The sequence below is a fragment of the Camellia sinensis genome, chromosome 8 (assembly GCF_055761805.1).
Source record: "Camellia sinensis isolate YWXY chromosome 8, ASM5576180v1, whole genome shotgun sequence".
Taxonomy (NCBI): Eukaryota; Viridiplantae; Streptophyta; class Magnoliopsida; order Ericales; family Theaceae; genus Camellia; species Camellia sinensis.
This window is the reverse complement of record NC_138968.1, coordinates 15,124,514-15,130,799: the sequence shown is the minus strand read 5'-3', so window position 1 is coordinate 15,130,799 and position 6,286 is coordinate 15,124,514. Positions and strand designations below refer to the sequence as shown.

General features: G+C 39.4%; 1 pseudogene; it reads left to right on the top strand.

Annotated features, from left to right (window-relative positions):
* Positions 1-779: 779 nt before the first annotated feature.
* On the top strand, positions 780-5,085 carry LOC145797574 (rust resistance kinase Lr10-like; annotated as a pseudogene).
* Positions 5,086-6,286: the final 1,201 nt, after the last annotated feature.

Sequence of the window (6,286 nt, the reverse complement as noted above, 5' to 3'; positions counted from 1 at the left end):
CACCACCACCACTACCACCACTACCACCCACTCGCTACCACCTACCACCCGCCACTATCACCCACCCACCCACCACCACCCGCCATCCGCCACCCACTTGCCACCACCACCCGCCACCACCACCACGCACTTGTTACCACGCACCACCCGCCACCGTCACCCACCCACCCACCATCACCACCCACCACCGGCCACCACCCACCACCACCGCCATCCGCCACCCACTTGCCACCACCACCCACTCGCTACCACCCATCACCCGCCACCGTTACCCACCCCCTCACCCACCCACCACCACCTACCCGCCACCACCCACCACCACCCACCACCACCCGCCATCTGCCACCCACCTGCCACCACCACCTGCACCACATTTGCCACCCACCTGCCACCACCACCTGCACCACCACCACCACTACCTACTCGCTACCACCCACCACCAGCCATCCGTCACCCACCCAACCACCACCACAACCCACCCGCCACCACCCACCCACCACCAGCTACCCACCACGCACCGTCACCACTTTCCACCACCGTCTTCCGCCATCATTTGCCACTACTTGCCATTTCTCACTCTTTTTTATATTTTTAAATTTTTTTAAACATTTTATCAATTACCAAACGCGTTTTTAGTTTATGTTTTTATAAAAATAAACAAAAAATAAATAAAAATTAATTTATAAAATTTTTGTAAATATAAACTGAAAACGTAAACATTACCAAAGATACCCTAATAAATTAGTGATTTTTTTTCTTTCTTTTCCTCGTAACAAAATTTGTCTATATTACCCAACAACACCGCCATTAGCAAATTCTTCCACGACAAACAACACACACTTGGCAGAGTAGTTGGGATTTGGTTTCAGAGTATCAAATATTAGCCATTAAATTAATTAATTAAGATGGCAATTTTCCAAGGAATTATGTTGCTTATAGTCATATTATTAGTAGCAATGGCTGCAGCAGCTACAGTGGTTGGACTCGGAGGAGGAGCAGAAGAACAACATGCTGAGTGCCTACCAACAAGTTGCAGTAAACATCACAGCCCTGAAATCCGATTCCCTTTCCGGCTCAAAAGGCATCACCCCAAAAACTGTGGGTATCCTGGCTTTGATCTTTCTTGCATTCCTCATTCCAAATACCCAGTCCTCCAGCTTCCATTTTCTGTCAATTTTTCTGTTAAAAATATTGACTACAAATCTCAGACCATAGATATATCTGACCCCAATGGCTGCCTCCCGCAGCAGCTTCAAAACCTCAACTTATCTGCCCCCCTTTCTAATTCCTAACAAAGTACAACTACAACTACGACTTTAGCTTCATCAATTGTTCCCAGACACAGGAACTAATCTTCTTTAGTGTGTTTCGGATTGCTTGCCTTAATGACCAGAGTCACCAAGTTTTTGCCATTCAATCTACGTCGGGGGCGGCTTTATCTTGCACAAAGATGTATAACATCATACTTCCAGTTGAAATATATGATCACAACATAATTGATGTTTTTCGATTGAATTGGAGTAAACCGGTATGTAGGAACTGTGAAGCACAAGGCAAGTACTGTAGATTGAAGAATAACAACAACAACAAGAACAACAGCAGGGGCAGCGACAGTCAATTATTATTAAATGGATCAACTGAATGCTTTGACAAGCCCAGACAACCATCTATGGGTACGAATCCGGATCACCCGTCGCCTTCCCCTGTCGCCCCCAAAACGACGTCGTTTTGGGGGCAAATTTTCAAAAAAAAAAAAACGCAGAGAAGAGGAAGGAAGGAGAGGAAGAGGGAGAGGGAGGAAGGAGGGAGGAGGGAGGAGGAGGAGGAGGAGGAGGAGTAGGAGGCTGTGAGCTCGCCGTCCTCGTTCCTCGCCGCCGTCGCAGGTCGCAGCAACTCCACCTCGTCGCAGCACCTGCGACCGCCGTCGCCTCCGCGTCCGACCCGTCTCCACCTCCTCCTCCCCTGTATTTATGGCCCCGTCCAGTCCGGCCCTTCCCCTCCTCCTCCTCCTCCTCCTCCTCCCTCCTCCCTCCCTCCCTCTTCCTCTCCTTCCTCCCACTTCTGCGTTTTTTTTTTTTGAAAATTCGCCCCCAAAACGACGTCGTTTTGGGGGCGACAGGAAAGGGCGACGGGGAAGGGCGACCGACGATCCATTCCCCTACGGGTACACCTCTACTCTAGCTAGTTTCTACCTTCTTACTTCAAGTTACTATTATTATATTTTGTTTACCATCTTATCTCATCTGTAATTATTGCGTTGGCTTTACACTAATGATGTTGTCTTCCACCACAATTTTGAATTGAAATTCGGGCCGAGGTTCTCTCCAGTTTGGATCTGGAAATCCAATCCGAGTTTCGGATGTGCGCAACGTTGGTAATTTTACAAATCAGTGGTTTAGATTTTGTTTACCTTTTTAAAACTCAATAGTATATCCAAATAAAAAAATTTAATCCAACACCCTCGTGCTACAAGATCATTTTAGCTTCAATGCCCTTGTTTTGTTTTGTTTTGTTTTGTTTTGATCTATTGAATTACATAGTCTTGTTGATTGTGGGAGGATCATAAAGTCTTGCCATATAGATTAGGTTGTGTGGTCTTTTGTTAGAAGTTGTGCACCCAATGGAGCATGCGTTGAGGTCCAAACTTGATTTAAGCCTATGTTAATTGCTGATATAGTTGGACTAGTATATGAGAAGGTTTAACCCTATTTGGATATTTGATTGTATCATGTCAGTTTCTTTTACTTAGTTTATTATGAATCTACGGTAATTTTTTTTAATTATGTATATATGGAATTTAAGAAATCTTTAAACTTTTACAGGTGCATTGACGAAACTAAAGATTGCAGGTGAAGTGGTCTATCCTCTCATAATTTCAATTGTCAACGAGGAGGTAGAAATTTACTAACATGGTCTATTATGATTGCAGGGGTAGTCCTAGGTTCGACTTTTCTTCTTGTAGTTGTCATTGCAATATATCATGGCTATAGATCAAACAAAATGAAGAAAGCAGATCAAGTAAAGATTGATAAATTTTTGGAGGATTACAAAGCTCTCAAGCCTGCAAGATATTCCTATGCAGATATCAAGAAAATAACAAATCAATTTCAGGACCAAGTAGGCCAAGGAGGTTACGGAATAGTGTACAAGGGCAAGCTTTCCAATGATGTTCATGTCGCAGTCAAGATCCTCAACAATGTGAAAGGAAATGGAGATGAGTTCATCAATGAAGTGCAAACAATGGGTAGAATCCACCATATCAACATGGTTCGCTTGGTGGGATATTGTGCTGACGGATTCAGAAGAGCTCTTCTTTATGAGTTCTTACCAAACAATTCGCTTGAAAAGTTTATATCCACTGATAAAGAGAAAAATACACTTGGTTGGGAGAAGTTGCATGACATTGCTCTTGGCATAGCTAAAGGAATTGAGTATCTTCACCTAGGGTGTGATCAACGAATCATGCACTTCGATATTAAGCCTCACAATGTCTTGTTAGATAATAAGTTTACCCCGAAGATCTCTGATTTTGGTCTAGCAAAATTGTGTTCAAAGGAGCAAAGTGTTGTTTCCATGACTACTGCTAGAGGGACTGTGGGTTACATTGCACCTGAAGTGTTCTCCAGGAACTTTGGGAACGTTTCATACAAATCAGATGTTTATAGTTTTGGGATGTTGTTGCTAGATATGGTTGGAGGGAGGCAAAATATGGTAACACAAAACACGAGTGAGTGTTATTTTCTGGAATGGATATACAAACTGAAAATCCTACGTGATTTGTGATTAGATCAAGATTAACTTATTCCAAATCCCAATTAATTCAAAACACTCAACCTAAAATCATCAAACACTTACGAGAGTGATTTTAGTTTGTTTGTTTTTGAGAATAAACAATAAATCGACACAAACAATTTTTTACGTAGAAAAAATCACAATTGAAGAACCTTCAATTGTAATAAAAAACCACGGGCGAACCGCCACTATCAATCCACTACTGAAGAACGAAAAGATTACAAAGATACCATACAAATTACCCAACCCAGTCAATTTGTCTCTGAATCTTCTGTAACTCTTTCACCACACCTTCGTCACGGAATTGATCCTGAAGTTGATTCCACACCACAACTTCACTTGTCGAATTAACGACTGCGTAGAATCAAACGCCTTTTGGATTCTACGCTTTAATCTTCGGAATCCACCGAAGAGAACTTACTTGAAACTTAAGAAGCAACCTCCTTGATGTATGAATCTCAATGCATAAGTTCAGAACTCTCTCAAGAACATCAAGGAAAACTATGAAAAATCTCCAAAGAAAACTTTAAACACAACCCTAGTGCTTGTAGATCAGATCTAGGAAAAACTCCTTTAAAAAAACACCCTTAACAGCTTTAAATAGGAATCTGGATCCGCGATCTCCGCTCGAGCTCAACACAGCCCGCTCGAGCGGACTGACCAAAAATTGCGTGCGAACAAACTGAGATGCGCTCGAGCGTAGGAGAATCCGCTCGAGCGTAAAATCACACCCACCAGTATTTTTTGCTTGCCCTGACAAAATACTGAGACCTGCTAATCTACGCTCGAGCTCACAAGGCTCCGCTCGAGCGGACAGAACAAAAACACAAAAAATTACATTTGAATCAACACAATGTTTTGTCTCCGGATTTGACAACATAGGGACCTAACACAAACGTTTGGATCAAGGAGAAGATCTAGGAATACAAATTGAGGAAGACGGGGATGCGAAAATTATAAGGAAACTAACAATTGTGGGACTTTGGTGCATACAATGGTACCCAGTGGACCGACCATCGATGAAAGTTGTGCTACAAATGTTGGAAGGAAATGTAGACACTCTAACAGTCCCCCATAGTCCATTTGCCTCCACAAATCCAATGCCAACGAGGGGAACAACAGGTGGGAGTACTTTTAATAGTGAGTTAGAAGTAATTTCTGAATCTGAATGAGAGAATGAATTAGTAATATTTTTCTGAGAAGTTGTTGACTATGTAATAGGAATTAATCTTATTGTTCTCACCAATGAGTGTATAATTAATTGTTTATCAATGTATTACTATAGCCTTTCAATACTACATCTTGTGCATTGCCTTTGTATTAATAGTCTTCTTACAAATGGTGCACTTTGTATCAGAAAGATTTATGTTTACGTATCAACGTAGTATCAGAATGCATATCACCAATGGCCAATCTGCAGTAAATCTAGAGAATGATTCAATCGCGAGCTCATCGAGGAAGGGGATGATGGTGGGTTTGAAGTCTCCAATTTCAACTCTCATCAACAATCAAAATCAAAGAAAAAAAAGTCCTATATTTCAACAGAATACTAAATATTTGATCAAATAAAAAATTCTTAGAAATCAGAGCAGTGACCGGTCTCTTTGTTCAGATCAAATTCATCATCTTAATCATCATCATCGTCTTCATCTTCCTTTTGAATCTTCTTTTTGATTTCTGATTGCTTTTCTTGATCTTCTTGTTGATTTAATTGGAAATATATATTAAACATAAACACTTGCATATATCCTATTAATTAGACTTATTTACTCATTAATTTTTAATTTTTTTATTATTTTATTTATGTATTATCTCTTGTTTTAATAATAAGAAAATTTTGATTTTTTTTTAATATATATTCCGTGTTTGTAAAATGATTATTTAATACTAATAAATTATAAATACTTATGAGATATTGACTTTCATTTGTGAGTTTTGATTTATTTTTATTTTATTTGTCTTAGTTTCTGTTGACATATGACTTGAAAAGTAATTAGTTGAATTATATTTTGGATAATTTACACTTAAGACCCTTACACTTTTACCAAATCCTTGCTTTAGGCTGTCAATAATAGTCAATCTTACTTTCACCCAAATCTCATTTTAGCCAATCGTAACAGTCAACTCGTATACTTTAAATCAAGTTTCATCTATCTACTGTTAATAGAGCTAACGAAAATTAAAAGTAGAGGGACTACAACGAGATTTTGGTAAAAGTGTAATGATTAAAATGAGATTTTAGTAAAAATGTAAGGGCAGTAATAAAAATGTCAGATATGTTTCAAATGACAAATTTGGTCAACTTTGTGCTATAACTTTCAAAAAAAATTTGTGCTATATATTTTTGGCTAAAAGGATAAATTACAATTATAGTCCTTAACGTTTGATACATTTTTATTTAAATTCTTAAAGTTTCAATTTTGTCAATTATTCTAAAGTATTAAATTCAAATCAATTTAGTCCATAAGATAATATTAAAATAGAACATAAGCTT